At 41.4% G+C, this 16,203-nt stretch overlaps 1 protein-coding gene across 5 annotated transcripts in view; it reads right to left on the bottom strand.

Annotated features, from left to right (window-relative positions):
* The window catches only part of LOC127634191 (phospholipid-transporting ATPase IB-like), a 105,656-nt gene that overhangs the window by 68,016 nt on the left and 21,437 nt on the right, over positions 1 to 16,203 (bottom strand). The gene's annotated exons all lie outside the window — the stretch shown is intronic.

The raw sequence follows: 16,203 nt of genomic DNA, 5'->3' as shown, positions 1-16,203 counted from the left end.
AATATTAATTTGCATCTTTCCCAGCAGGAAGCTGAAAAATTTGGGGAGATATGGGGTGGACATGTTTTCTTTAGTGCTGGCTCAAGAAAAAGCAGGGGAGCCATTACACTGTTAAGTAAGCATCTACAATTCAAATGTCTCAAACAGATTAAAGATAAATTAGAAAGAATCCTTATTGTTTTAGCAGAAATTCAGGGACAAAGTCTGATTTTGGCTAATATTTATGCACCTAACGTTGATGATGAGGGCTTTTTTTTTATAGAACTTATACATATAGATCAGGTGGGGTTTATTCGGGGCTGTAGCTCTTCTGATAACATTAGACGTTTCATCTATATCATGTCGTCAGTGGTGAATGATCAGACTCCGGTCACTTGACACCAAAACGGCATTTGATATGGTAAAATGGGATCATCTTTTTAAGATTTTGGAAATGTATGGGTTCGGGAACACTTTTATTGGTTGGATTAAGCTACTTTATAGACACCCGGTAGTGCCTGTGCAAACAAATAGATTAATTTAGATAATTTTACTCTAGAAATAAAATTTTACCCTATTTAACTGAATAGGGGCACCAGACAGGGTTCCCCGGTAACAGCTTTTCAGCAAGGTGCCTTCCAGTGGCCCAAACCGGGCATTACATTTTTGGGTATTTTATTCTGAGCAAATTTGTGTTAAAATAGAGTTAATTTTAGCCTTTCTATCAAACTAATTTAAGTTACTCCCCGTTATCTCGCATTTTCACTCAGTGAGAGTGTTTCATTCTGACATTTATTTAAATGTTGCCTCGAGCATGTGGCTGAACCCAAAATTATGTACTAATAAGTTCCCCTTCTTCTGGTCAGAGTGGATTGTGAGGGATGTTAATAAACTCAATGAGGTGTTGAGATCCTTTGAAAATTTGGTTCAAAATTTTGGGATTCCCAGATCTAAGTTCTTTATGTATTTACAGCTGCGCCACCTGCTCTGTATTGTTTTTGGGATTAGCATACACCCCCCTAAAGCAGCAGATACTCTGGGAGTGGTGATTACTGCTTTTGGAAAAGGTCATGAGGCATCAGTGTATTACTCCCTGCTAATTCAGAGTATGGGAGAAGGAGCTTTAACTTCTATCAAAAGATTATGGGAGAAAGATTTAAACTTGGTTTTGGAGGAGGAAAATTGGTGTGCTAGAATTCTAAAAAAATTCTAAGAAACATCAAGTCTGTCTCTAGAGATGCAAGGGTGCGCCTTATGCACTTCAAGATTTTACATCAATACTCTTGGACCCCATTTAAATTGTATAGGCTTGGTTTTTAAGACACACCCACCTGCTGGCTATGCCAATCAGAAGATGAAGACACAACCCATGTTTTTTGGTGGTGTGTTTAGATTTGGTTGAAGGTTCATAGTATTATGTGTGATGTATTGGGCACTCAAATTTCATTTTGCCCAACCTCTGTATTTTAGGTGATGTGGCGGTCATCAATATAGTGAATAAACATAATAAAGTGGGTCCTAACCAGTGTTATGATCACCAGACAAATTGTTTTAAGCAGAAGGAAGTTAGCTGGAGTGCCCCCATTTCAGAAGTGGTGCTCTGAGATGGGGAGGGTGGTGGCTTTCAAAGAAGGGTCATCTAGAAGACTGGGGAATTTGGATTCGTTTGTTGGGAAATTGGGAAAATATTTGCCATTCTTGGAGGGCTCTTGGGGAGGGTCAGTGGAGAGAGGTAAAGGTTTTTTTTTTTGTGTATATACTCATGTGTGACATTTAAACGGTCCACATATCAAAGCAGTGTTGGAGCTCATTATCTTATAGTGCTCGACTCTTTCATTCTCCCTCTCTTTCCGTTTTCTACAGTTGAACTTGCAAATTGTAACTGTCTTGTCTAATGATAAAAGGGCAAATATCAATAAAACTAATATCATATACCATCTGCAAATACTATGTGCATATCTCATTTAAACAGATGTAATAAACAAACCTCACAAAAATTCTGCAAATCCAGCATCTTGCAAATCCAGCATCCAGCATCTTCTATTATTTACGGTTTGCAAATAAGCAGATATGCCGTTTAAACAGATGTAATTCACGAACCTCAAGAAAATCTAGCATTCTATCAGCCAGAATCAAAACTTCAGGATCAGGCTCAAAAGTTCCTCTGATTCACAAATCATGATGGTCACTCCATGACAATCAAAGCAGGCGATCCAGGCAGTTTAAAATGTCAGAAGATTGCTGCTTCTCGCTTGATCCCCACGTGAGTCCAATCAACGTCTTTCTAGCAATTCAGTCCACTGTCGGCCTTGTTTGGAATGCTCTCAGGAAGATATAAACCACAATTTTCCCATCTTTCATAGCTAATTCACATGTACGTTCTCGAGTTGATTGACAGGCAATGTCTGGCTCTAAAAGGTGATTGGCTCTTTTACCTGTAAGGTGGTACTTCCTATCTACATCCGTTTACTGTTGGCTGCAGTTGGGCATTCTAATTTCTCCCATTAATTTTAATAGAAGTGGCTTATCTCTGCTATCTCTGGTGCAACTTCAAAGTAAAAGCACTTCACGTGTGCTATAAGTAAATATCTTATTCACTATGTACTGTATGTACAGTTGGTTTGATTCTGCATTTTTGGAGAATACGATTGTTAACGTGGACGTGACATCCATGGTTGCTGGACTATTGTGTGTACTGTTATTTCCTTCTTCCTAATATATTAACAATTTCTTTATGTGCAAATAAATTACAAACATTTGATGACTAAACGGAAATCAATAGAAACTGCTATCTACAATTTAAAATACAATATAATCTTTTTAGATAATTTTTTACAACGTTTTGTGTGAATTTGAGGAAATCTAGTGTTAGATAAGAGTTAATTATTATTTTTTATTTTAGCAATTTTATGTTTATGTTATTTCAATACAAGTTAAGCTCAATCTACAGCATTTGTGGTATAGTGATGAATACCACAAAACCTACTTTCGACTCATTCCTCCTTTTCTTTAAAAAAAGATCAAATTTACAATGGAAGTGAATGAGGCACATTTTTGAAGGTTTTGATGGCAGAAATGTTAAGTTTATAATCTTATTAAATAATTTAAATTCTTCTGTTAAAACTCATGTATTACTTGAGCTGTAAAGGTGTTTAAATAGTAATTTTATAGTCATTTTTTGACTTTTTGGGGGTTTGTTGACATTAAATCGTCCTGACAACAAAGTTGTAAAATTGGCTCTAACTTTAAACAGAAAAGGTTAGTATGCAATTTTATCATACTAAAATCATGTTAACACGTATTGTTTATGTCTTGTGACTATACTTTTGAAACATGGAGTATTTTAACATTTACAGATTGGCCCCTTTGAGCAATAATTATGTGCAATGCACAGTTAAGTCTATTTATATTTTATTTAAGTCTATTTATTTAATTAAGTCTATTTATATTATCCAACATATCCACTTCTGCCATTACATACATTGCACTGTACATAATATATTGTATTTTTGTACTTTATATAACAGATTTTTAATTTTCACTACGTGTGTGTATGTGGGTATGTATGAAGGTGAGTGTATGTACGCATATGTATAATTATTTATTTGTATTATTCTTTTTTTTTTTGATTAAGTGAATTTTTAATTATCTATGTCTTGCTGCTGTTTTTGTATTGTTGTTGTGCACTGGAAGCTCCTGTCACCAAGACAAATTCTTTGTATGTGTAAGTATACTTGGCAATAAAGCTGATTCTGATTATTGACTTCCATTGACTCATTGATTTTTTATTTTTATTTTACTTATTTTTTTAAGAAAAGGAGGGCTAACCTAAATTATACCACTAATGCTGTCGATTGAGCTTAACTTGTATTGAACCCGGAATATTCCTTCAAGCTTTGAGGTGCAGGATGTAAATATAGACCATTTCAAAATGGTTTAAGGAAGTGACTTCATTTTGTTCCTTGAAAATGTCCTGATAGACGCGAACTCAGACTGCGTCCCAAACTAGATAAATTACCCTCCGAAGGGCACTTTGAAAGGAGAACAATCATGATAGTCATGCTGTATGATTGCCTCAAACCGAATATCCAATAAAAATTACTTAAAATATGAGTTTGAGCCTCACATCTTTTAGCCTTTCAAAGCTCTCACAGTGGATGGTAAAGTCTTCGAAGGGAATACGGCATAGGAATGATTATTTCTTTATGGAACGCACCCTCATTCAAAACAACAGCGGGAGGCACTTCATTCATAGTGACTTTAACACGATTTACTTTTCTAATATTATCACTATTGTTATAAAATGCCATTATTAAAATGTGGAACATGTTGTTCGTTGGCTGGATGTTCCCTGGATGCCTGGAACTAACGGAAATGAAAGTGTTTAGATCTCTGAAAAAGCAAAGACAATGGACGCATGGACTGCTTCAGTGCAGCAAGACAGCTGGATGGATACGTGCAGGACTAACAACGATAGCATACATATTATCTAATCAATTCCATCGCCTCTCTTTCATAGATGCGCTCAGTATCAACAATACGTCTGGATAAGTCACTTCAGGTTTGATGTTCTTTGAGAACATTTGTTGACTCAGAGTCTTATTTATAGGATCTGGTAAGGACACCTTTTTGTTTATTTTCAGTTTTTGCAAATATCTTGTTTGTTCTGTTTGGTCTAGACTCTAAAAGTATGTGCTAGTCATTTTATTATTATATTCATTTATTTTGACAGTTCTCTGTTGCTGCTACCGGAAATGCTTCTAGGCTAGACATGTGCAGTAGTGTTCTAATTCCTTTCTTATTGTTTACGTCCTTGAAATTGTCTATAGCAAGCATAAAATCTCTTTGGTGTCAAGCTTGGCCACTTATAACTATCTTGCCACAAACTGAGCAATCAATATAATAAATGCAATTTTATCTCGTTATGAAATATAGCTTTTTTTTCTTCCAAGGTGACACTTAATTGTAACATGGACTTTAAGAGTGAGCTGGTGGCCCACCTCACCAAAAAAACAAAACATACAAAGCAAGGTGCACAATAGAAGTTCACCAAGAGTAGAAGTAGACAGAATTCCTTAGTAGAATCAAATATGGACCTGGACCAAGGAATCAGATATAACCCACTTTTCACCACATAACTCAAATCCCACTCTGAATGATCACTCTCTTCCTCTCACATTTATTCTCCCCAACTCAGCTATTCGCACTTAATGATCGATATAAAGCCCATGAGATACTTCTTCGATTTTATTCAGTGACAGATGAAAGCCTCACTTACTCACAAATGGCCAGGCAGACGAACAGTTAGGACCTGATTAACATCAAAGAACTGTGGAATCAGCATCATGTTGGGAAATGATGTGCAGTACACTGACTGGGCACATAACCAACTTACTCAAGTTTCATAATGGACACAGACGTTTCTGTTATGATTAGTTTTAAGTTGTCTTAATAACACTATGAAGCTGATTTTGCACTTAAACAAAAATAAAAAGAACAATAAACACTAACTGTTTGTTCAGCTTTCATGAACAGAATATAAATAATGTGTGCACTGCCCCCAGCCAAAAACTGTTGTCAACAATTGCTAAATGACAGTTTGGCAGAGCATTTCAGCTTAAAAACAAACACAGAAACATTCTTAATATTCTAAAATAAAACTTCCATTCTACAGAATTCTGCACATTTAACCTCAGAAAAACACCCGAAGATTCCACCTGGGCCTGTGGATAACTAATGCAAGACATTACTTACATTTCATGCATTTCTAGTCAATAACATATATGCTTATGATTAAAGGTGGGTGCACACTATACGATTTATAATAGTCCTTTACAATCGCCATGGCACACTGTGCGACATTATTTCAGACTGCACGATATACATTGTAGTCAACTGTGGTCCCGATCGTCCCGATCAATGAATGTGACTCATGTTACGGGAGTGTTGCAGAGTAGAAACGAAACCGCGAAATTTGCCCACCACAGAGGAGAAATTTTTTTCTCTCTCTGAAAGTCAGGACATCAGCATTTCCGTTGCTCTAATACCACTTCATCACGATCATAGGCTAACATTTACAAGAAAGATGGATTTTGTCAAATAGGACTATAATAAGACAATACAGAAAATTACAGATGTTGAGAATGAGCGTGAGTGCGGGAGGCAGCCTAATAATGAGCTTCCTCAAGCAAATATTCATTGTGGAAATAAAAAGACTTGTGGCCAAGTTACAAACTTCTCCATTCACATTTGAGAAAAAAAAAGTTGGTTATAGCACGTCTTTCTCCTCTTTTAGATCGGTAACATATAGGCCACGCAAAATTTCGAAAATTCATAAAGGCTGATAATATATCATGCTTGCAAATTTCCTATGGATGATGCACAAACATTACATATATTTCTATAAATGTATCCAGCTGTATTTGCTGATTTAGATTAAAACGTCCCATAAATACTTACCGGTATAATAATATGTTCTATCTTTCTATTTTATTTTATTTATGTATTTATAAATAAAATTGGAGTGGTGTTAATCTTAACTAAAGAAGTTTACAGACATTTAAAGTACATTTATTAAAAGTAAAATAGTCATTAAAATAACGTTGTAAAGAAAATGCATGATAAATGTAAAGAAAAATAAAGAGAAAATGCAATTATTTGCTTATTTTCATTTTGTAGCCAAGCTCTGTATTTATTTAATTCAGAGAATAATGCTTTCATATTGATGATGTGTTACACTTTTCTCCAAGTATTGTCTGCTTATTTATTTATTCAAACTTTTTATATAAAATGAAAAGAAAAAAAAAACATTGAAAGTGCTTGAGTAGAGTGATAACTGGGCACAATGTTGCTATGATGGTGCAAAAGCGGAGCAAATGAATTGGGGTGTGAGAGAGGAGCAGAATATCTCATCTGACCATAGTAATATCAGTCACACTATACGGCTACCATACTAATTTTCAGGAGAGACAGCAGGCTCAAATCACGGCAGCAGCATCTAGCAGAAGCACTTACAGTGTGATGCTCAGATGCCGCTGACTTTACAGCATGTGCCGCTACCGGAGGCTGATGCCCCTGAATTTAAACATCATATGCCACTGATTATGAATGATGCCAGTGAATTTACATGGCATATGCTGCTGTTTATGAATGATGCCAGTGAATTTCTACACCATCTGCCGCTGATTATGAATGATGCCAGTGAATTTACATGGCATATGCCGCTGTTTATGAATGATGCCACTGAATTTACATGGCATATGCCGCTGTTTATGAATGATGCCAGTGAATTTACATGGCATATGCCGCTGTTTATGAATGATGCCAGTGAATTTCTACACCATCTGCCGCTGATTATGAATGATGCCAGTGAATTTACATGGCATATGCCGCTGTTTATGAATGATGCCACTGAATTTACACGCCATCTGCCGCTGATTATGAATGATGCCACTGAATTTACACGCCATCTGCCGTTGATTATGAATGATGCCACTGAATTTACATGCCATCTGCCGCTGTTTATGAATGATGCCAGTGAATTTACATGCCATCTGCCGCTGTTTATGTATGTTGCCACTGAATTTACACGCCATCTGCTGCTGATTATGAATGATGCCACTGAATTTACACGCCATCTGCCGTTGATTATGAATGATGCCACTGAATTTACATGGCATATGCCGCTGTTTATGAATGATGCCAGTGAATTTACATGGCATATGCCGCTGTTTATGAATGATGCCACTGAATTTACATGCCATCTGCCGCTGTTTATGTATGTTGCCACTGAATTTACACGCCATCTGCCGCTGTTTATGAATGATGCCAGAGAATTTACATGGCATATGCCTCTGTTTATGTATGATGCCAGTGAATTTACATGGCATATGCCGCTGTTTATGAATGATGCCAGAGAATTTACATGGCATATGCCGCTGTTTATGAATGATGCCAGAGAATTTACATGGCATATGCCGCTGTTTATGAATGATGCCAGTGAATTGCTACACCATCTGCCGCTGTTTATGAATGATGCCAGTGAATATTCCAAGAATATTTGTTCTAAAATTTGATTTGCTGTTCATAGGTTACATTATGATTCAAATGCATTCAAAATTCACCAGAATGCAGAAAGTATATCTGACTCAAAAAAAATGCTGCCACTGACCTGCCTCTGTTTGGGGCAGCTGACAATAAATTGTGCATTCTATGAATAGGCTGAAATCTTTTTAATAAAATATGCAGTGTTATATTACTGTCTTTGAAATGCTTAAAAGTAAAAGTAATGTTTAAAACATTATCATATTAGGGGATCAACATTAATGCTATGCTCTTTTACTTTTTCATACCCTGATCAGCACACCAGCAGGTCTAGGGCTACAACCTGCAACACCATCTACAGGTACATTAGATAAAGAGTGCAAAATGACAATGTGTCAGAGGCTTTAGGCCTTGCTGTTATGTATATTACAGTTAGGATAAAACAGGAAAAAGGGCACACACCAGTTCTGTAGGATGTTTTTACTTTGGCTTCCAGTTATTCTGAGTATTTGGCCTATTTTAAGATCTTAATATCTGTCTTTAAGTCATGTACTTTCCCCCAGGATTTATAATTAATATGCTGCCAAAATATCTTTCTTGTAGAGCCCTTGGATCCACAGACTTTCTGATGACAGTGACAACACATCAGACCAATGTGAACCAACCTTCTGTATAACTCTTTAATACAATCTCCTTTTGCATAAACCATAATCAAACATTTGAAAGAAAGTTAGACATTTTTATTTATTAAAATAGAAGATTGTAACTATATGAGGGATGAAGACTTGCTCAAAATTCCTGTTGTTGCTGGCGTTTCTTCTGTAAGTGACTGTGAATGTGTTGCACTTTGTGTGAGGATATTTAGCTAAATCGAGGAGGTGCAGAAAAACTTCCGAAACCTATTAGAATGTTTATTTACTACAGCAGACGCAAATTGACATAAGCAAATGTCAGCCAATCTGTGCTGATTGGCATACAAAGTAACACAAAAGCAAAAGCAGTACTGATTGAAATTTGAAGCAATTTACAGTAAAATATAAGAAGGCAATAAATAGAAAGTGAAAATAAATGGACAGTGAAAGTATAAAACCATTAAAAGAAGATGGTAACATTTGAAAGCATCAAGTAATAACATTTTGGAAATATTTAACTGAAATTTCTTTTTACAGAGTGAATAATGTTTATTATGGTTTATGCAAAAGGAGATTGTATTAAAGAGTTATACAGAAGGTGGGTTCACATTGGTCTGATGTGTTGTCACTGTCATCAGAAAGTCTGTGGATCCAAGGGCTCTACAAGAAACATATTTTGGCAGCATATCAATTATAAATCCTGAGGGAAAGTACATGACTTAAAGACAGATATTAAGATCTTAAAATAGGCCATATACTCAGAATAACTGGAAGCCAAAGCAATAACATTATACAGAACTGGTGTGTGCTCTTTTTCCTGTTTTATCCTAACTGTAATATACATAACAGCAAGGCCTAAAGCCTCTGACACATTGTCATTTTGCACTCTTTATCTAATGTACCTGTATGTCCTTTGTCAGTGGCAGACAGTCATCACAATTAGGCTCAAACATGGGCAGAATATTAACTGATGTCCAGAAGCACAAGAACAGCGGGCTTAGCTTTTATAGCTGTATATTTGTACTTTTTGTTTTAATTTTTTCCAAGAAAATGTGAGTATCAGAGATGAATTTTGAATGCATTTGAATCATAATGTAACCTATGAAGAACAAATATTCTTGGAAAAAATTTTGCTCTCCTCGAATTGGTTGTGGTAATGAAAATGTTTGTAATATTTTGTACCTGCATGTAGAAACCTCATCCTGTAAATAATAGCAATAAAAACTTCTTATAAAATAATACTAAGTATGCCAACAGAAAAAGGCCTTTTTAATATGATCATATTGTATTATAGGTATGATACAAGCAAAATACTACTGTTAGGCCTAATATTTTAATCATAATTGCTTGATAGTCCCTTACAGTGAGTACTTACAATTAAAGTATCACAGACGTTATTCTCAAATCACTGGGAACCCCATTGAAAATCTATTGAGAAGAACCGATCCAATTGAATAAAATCTGCTTCAAAGTAAACAAAGTCTTAATAGGATATTGAATAGCAAAATGTAGCTAAACAAACATCCTGTCTATATTACCACATTCTCATTTTGAAAAAACAGAGCAGATGGCGTGTAAATTCAGTGGCATCATTCATAAACAGCGGCACATGGCGTGTAAATTCAGTGGCATCATTCATAAACAGCGGCAGATGGCGTGTAAATTCAGTGGCATCATTCATAAACAGCGGCAGATGGCATGTAAATTCAGTGGCAACATACATAAACAGCGGCAGATGGCATGTAAATTCAGTGGCAACATACATAAACAGCGGCAGATGGCGTGTAAATTCAGTGGCATCATTCATAAACAGCGGCAGATGCCGTGTAAATTCACTGGCATCATTCATAAACAGCGGCAGATGGCATGTAAATTCACTGGCATCATACATAAACACCGGCAGATGCCGCATAAATTCAGTGGCATCATTCATAAACAGCGGCATATGACCATGTAAATGCAGCAGCATCATCCATAAACAGTGGCATATCCCATTTAAATTCAATGGCACCAGCCACAAACAGAAGCACATGCCGTAAAGTCAGTGGCATCTGAGCATGACACCAGAAGTGCCGCTGCTAGATGCTGCTGCTGCGATTTGAGGTTGCCCTTTCTGAATTTCAGACACTGCCAAACTTCGTCAGAGGCTGAAGATCATCGCAAAGGCTATTAGCTGGCCATCTGTGAACATGTCACACTAAACGTTGTAAGATTGTCGATTTTTCCCTGCGACGAGAGAAATCCTTTAGGATTCCAGAAATTTGTCTCAAACGGCAGAATCGTGGCCAAAATTGAACAGTGTGCACCCACCTTGATTAAGTCATGTCTAAGTTTGACCCTTAGCACTTTACAGGGTAAGTGTGGTCATTTGGCTATCTGCCAGCTTTTCACCACAATAAAGCAGCTTGCTTTTAAATAATGAATAGACCTGGTTTGCATTATTTATCACAATGCATTTGTACCCGTGCTCACTTTACCTGCTGCATTCTCCTGTACCACATGCAGTCATTCAGTGGCCCTCTCTTATTCCATGCAATATCACTGCACATCTCTCTGCTTGTATTATACTATGATTAGTCTCACTTTTGTCATGCTGCTCAATTGAGTGTCAAATTACTCTATTGTGTGGAATTTTCTGCTGCCACAACACACTGGCACTTGAACCGGGTCAAGAGGACAGTGACCCAGCGAAGCATCATGGAAGTACCACATTTATACAGTAAACCCAGAAAAACAACATGTATCAGCCATAAACTGTAGGCTGTCTATTGCAGGGTTTCTCAACCACTGGGTCACAACCTCAATAGCCTATCAAATGTGCATGAAAACAATTAAGGTGTTCCTTTATCAGAGACAATTAGAGAGGGAAATAAACAGCAAAGAATATCCGTCAGCGGGCACGTTAATAGAAACAGTATATGCGCACACACGCCATCTATCAATCAAGAATGCATGCTCTCAATCTCACCTGCAAGTCACTCATCAGAGCGAATCTGTCAAACTCGTTTGAATAGTTTAAAAGAGATATTTGTCAAAACAGTCATAACAGGAAAAAATACTAGTTTATCTTCCAATAACGGGGTTGAGACACCTTCACACTGAGCTAATTAGAAATATGATTTACTTCACTGCAAAACACTCAAAAGGGGGAACAAATCTTTATGACTTCTCACTGGAGCCGTTTTGGAATTAATAGATCCAAAAGAGCCCAGTGGGTCATGGATGACTGGCATTCAAAAAAAGGGTGTCGCAGTGGTTGAGAAACCCTGGTCTACTGCATATTGCATCATTACTTGAAAGCACTTTCTCAATCTGGCAAGCTCTAATCTGATTGGATGACATTACACATCTATCATGAGTAGTCACACAGTGTTTTTATCAGTCCACGTTAAAATCAAAGTCATGTTTACAAGGTAACAGGGTTGATACAAAGAGCGCTTTTGAGGATAAATAAAAAAACAGCATCATATTTTTTACAATAATAATAATCATTTTAAGAGTCGGAAAAGCATAGGTCAAAGTGAGACTGATAGAGTATAGAGTTCCAAAGTGAAGGGGCAAGTGTGCATAAAGCCCAACCACCTAGTGAGGTCATCTTGCAACATGGAATGAATAATAGGCCCAAATCAGATGACCTGAGTGAGCGTAGTGCAGTATAGTGGCATACAAGTTCAGTGATGTATGAGGGGGCAAGACCATGTAAAGTTCTGAATGTTGTAAGGAGAAATTTGTATTTGATACGATAGGAGACATGTAGCCAGTGTAGCCTACAAAGTATGGGAGTGATGTGAGAGGGTTTCTTTGAGTAGGTGAGAACCCTAGCTACTGAATTCTGGATGTACTGCAATTTGTTTATTGTTTTAGTTGGGAGGCCAGAAAAGAGGGCATTAAAATAGTCAAGTCTAGAATTAATAAATGTGTGAACAAGAGTTTCTGCATCTTTGGTGCTAAGAATGGGGCGGAGTTGCTCAATGTTACGTAGATGATAGAAAGCAGTTCCCCTTCTGTCGCTCTCGCCATGTTGTGTCAGAGAAGCGACACTAGGGGTCTCTCTTAGCTCTCGATATTCACCTCTGGACTATGAAAAAAGGCCAATGAGAGTTGACAACCAGTATTTGCATGTCCCGCCCCCGGACATACGGGTATTTAAGCGGCGCAAATACGGGAGTTCATTCAGAAAATTTCTTCGGAGCCGATGGTCGTGCATGAACTCTGCTGCGAGTTACACACCAAGTTCTTGGTTAATCCTCTGGCGCTCTGCATGCTGTTGGATCTGGCGGCGCATAACAGCGGCTTTCTCCTTCGTGCACAGCTGTGCGTTCTTGCCCCTGGAGCTCGACAGCGCAGACAACTTCGAAAGAGTTATTCTAAAAGAGTAATTTAGCTCTAAAGAGCAAAACACAGCGGCGTTGAGCGTCCTTCTCAGGGCGGCGTCTTTTTAAAGGCGATATTTCGCCCCTGTGTAGTTTCTGGATGTGGTTGATGTCTCCCCACCTCTGACTGTCATAAAAACTGCCTTGCATTCCTGGGTTGCGATCACACGCAGGCAGCGTTTTTATGAATGGTCTATGTTTTCAGTCGCGAGAACATAGCCATGACAGCATTAGCGGTCGTAGGCTTTCTCTTGTAGTGAGAAAGCCGCTTCAGCCGCCCCACGCCTTGCCTCCTTCCCACGGGATTGAGGCAGGCACCGCTGGCGTTGAAAACGATCTGGGGACAATGACGGGCTCCGTTTCGCCGGGTGAACCCCCTCGAAACCACCCGCCTCCCCGGCACGCTTGCTTGTCCGAGTCCCCGGCACGCTTGCTTGTCCGAGCTCGGGATGAGCATTCTCTCCAATGGGTTATGTTTTCAGTGTGAGAACATAGCGGCGGCAGCGTTGCGATCTCTGCTTTCTCTTGTAGTGAGAGAGCCATCTCAGCCGCCCCGCGCCTCACCTCCTTCCTATGGGATTGAGGCAGGCGCCGTGGCGATGGAGAGCGATCTGGGGAGAATAGCGGGACACTTTCGCGGGTAAATCCCCGAAAACCTCCGCCTCCCGGCACGCTTGCCTGCTTCCCTCGAGCTTCGGGATTAGTCGCGGTCTGCTTAACGGCCTACCGTCCGGTCCCTCGAGCTCCCCAGCATTGGATGATGCGACATCACCGCTGCATCGGAGAGCGTAACAGCGGCGTTGGATCGCGGATAACTTCGCCTGGGCCGCCACCTCGGTCTCCGCCCAGTCTGAGCCTGGCGCTAAGAAGGTCCGCTATGCTTCCCGGGCTTAATTGGTTCCGCGGGCATGTGCACCGCTCACAGCCGCGCCCCTGGATTCCTTCCGGGCGTGCATGAAGAGCTGAGCAAGCCCAGCTTCCTCACTCCTCCGCTCTCGCTACCCTCGGTGGTAGAATGGTCCCAGACCGCTCCCCCTGCACGCCATGGCCCCTCCTGCAAGTCCACCAGGCCAGGGCACTTCAAAATCTGCACTTGGGTAGTCCTGTTCTTGGCGTGCTGCAGGAACTGCACTCGAACAGGCGATGGCCACTCCGTGGTCCAGAAACGCAGCGATGGACAGGCAGTGCGGGAGGCAGACAAAGCACGCTTTCTCAAAGCGCCCCGTCTCCCAGCTCCGTCCATTCGGCGACACCACTTGGCGACTTAGCCCAGCAGTCCTCAGTGGTGAAGAAACAGACGAAGGCTATTTTCAAGCAAAAAACGCATCCTGCCCTGCTGCAAACCTGCGCCAGGGGCCATGCCCTGTCTGCTTCGTCGAGGCGTCCTCCTGCGGCTTTCAAGAAAGAAAGAAAGTGGTGCTCGCCTCAACTAACAAGTGAGTGGGCCCAGCTCTCAGCCCCAGCGTTGAGCCCCCGCCAGAAGTTGGACGCCCATCGTCTCCACGGACCCCCTTGAGGACCCAGAAGGCTCCCAGAGCTCCTGAGATGACAGACCCAGAGACCGAGGCGTTAGCTCGGAGCTGGTAAGACCACTCCGTTCCCGGTGGAGGGCCAGGAGGAGAATTTTTGTTAAATTCGTTACACTCTATAGAGCTATTTCCTTGTTGTCTCTGGGGTCACCTGGCCCGCAAATGCCGTTCTCCACGGCACTCTGCTTTCAGGCCTCAACAGTCCCGGCTCCATGGACGCGGTGTCCCCGCCTTCAGCCTCACGAATGTTCCCGGCCGGCCAGTTTAGGCGAGTCCAGAGGGCGCCAGCATCAGACCTCCTCCTCAGTCACGAACCCGCCCCTGCCGGGTCGCGTGAGCAAGGTAAGTGCTTTGAGTTTATTCTCAGCACCGAGCCTCGGGGCGCCACGTTGCCTCCCGGCGCCGCGTTACCTGTTCCGCACTGCTGCGAAGCCCGCCGGATGCGTCAAAAACTTCGTCCCCTTGGTGCCCCTAGCACGGAGCTTAGAGGCTTGGCTTTCACTGCCCAACCCGTCACGCTGGCTGCACCGGACCATTCGACTCGGTTACGCCAATTCAGTTTGCCAGGTCTCCGCCCCCTTCGTGGGCGTACATTTTTCCGCAGTACACGGCCAACATGCCCATTCCCTGCGCGAAGAAATCGCCTCCCTTCTATTAAAGGACGCGATAGAGCCTGTCCCTCCAACCGAAGCGAAGAAGGGTGTCTACAGCCCTTACTTTGTTGTACCCAAGAAAGCGGCTTCACGACCGATCTTGGACCTCGCGAGTTTTCAATCGGACCTTGTCCAAACTCCCGTTCAAAATGCTCACCCAGAAACAAATTCTATCTGGCATCCGGCATCTAGATTGGTTCGCAGCGGTAGACCTGAAGGGCGCGTACTTCCACGTCTCAATTTGCCCTCGACATCGACCCTTCCTACGGTTCGCGTTCGACGGCCAGGCGTATCAGTACAAAGTCCTCCCCTTCGGCCTGTCTCTGTCCCCTCGGCGTCTTCCACGAAAGTCGCAGAGGCAGCTCTTGCCCGCTCCGAGTAGCCGGCATACGCATACTCAATTACCTCGGCGACTGGCTCATACTGGCTCACTCTCGAGAGTTACTATGCGCACACAGAGACCAGGTGCTCAGGCACCTCAGCCGTTTGGGGCTTCAGGTCAACCGGGAACAGAGCAAGCTCTCCCGGTCCAGAGCATCTCTTTTCTCGGTCTGGAGTTAGACTCAGTCTCAATGACAGCACGTCTCTCCAACGAGCGTGCTCAGTCAATGCTGAAATGCCTCGCTTCCTTCAAGCCAGGCGCCGTGGTCCTGCTAAAACGTTTCCAACAGCTCCTGGGGCATATGGCATCCTCCACGGCGGCGCGCTGGGGTTGATGCATATGAGACCACTTCAGCACTGGCTCCGGACTCGAGTCCGAGGCGAGCATGGCGCCGCGGCACGCATAGCGTAAAAGTTACTTCTGTCTGCCGCTAAACCTTCAAAACCTGGACAGACCTCTGCTTTCTAAGGGCAGGTGTACCCTTGCAGCAGGTGTCCCGATGCGTTCTGGTCACAACCGGCGCTTCCAAATTGGGTTGGGCGCCGTGTGCAACGGGCGCGCAGCCGCAGGCGGTGGAACCGAGGCCGCTGCGCTGGCACATCAACTGCCTAG

This window comes from Xyrauchen texanus, chromosome 41, assembly GCF_025860055.1.
Source record: "Xyrauchen texanus isolate HMW12.3.18 chromosome 41, RBS_HiC_50CHRs, whole genome shotgun sequence".
NCBI lineage: Eukaryota > Metazoa > Chordata > Actinopteri > Cypriniformes > Catostomidae > Xyrauchen > Xyrauchen texanus.
Note: the sequence above shows the minus strand (reverse complement) of the source record. Positions and strands in the feature narration are given on the sequence as shown.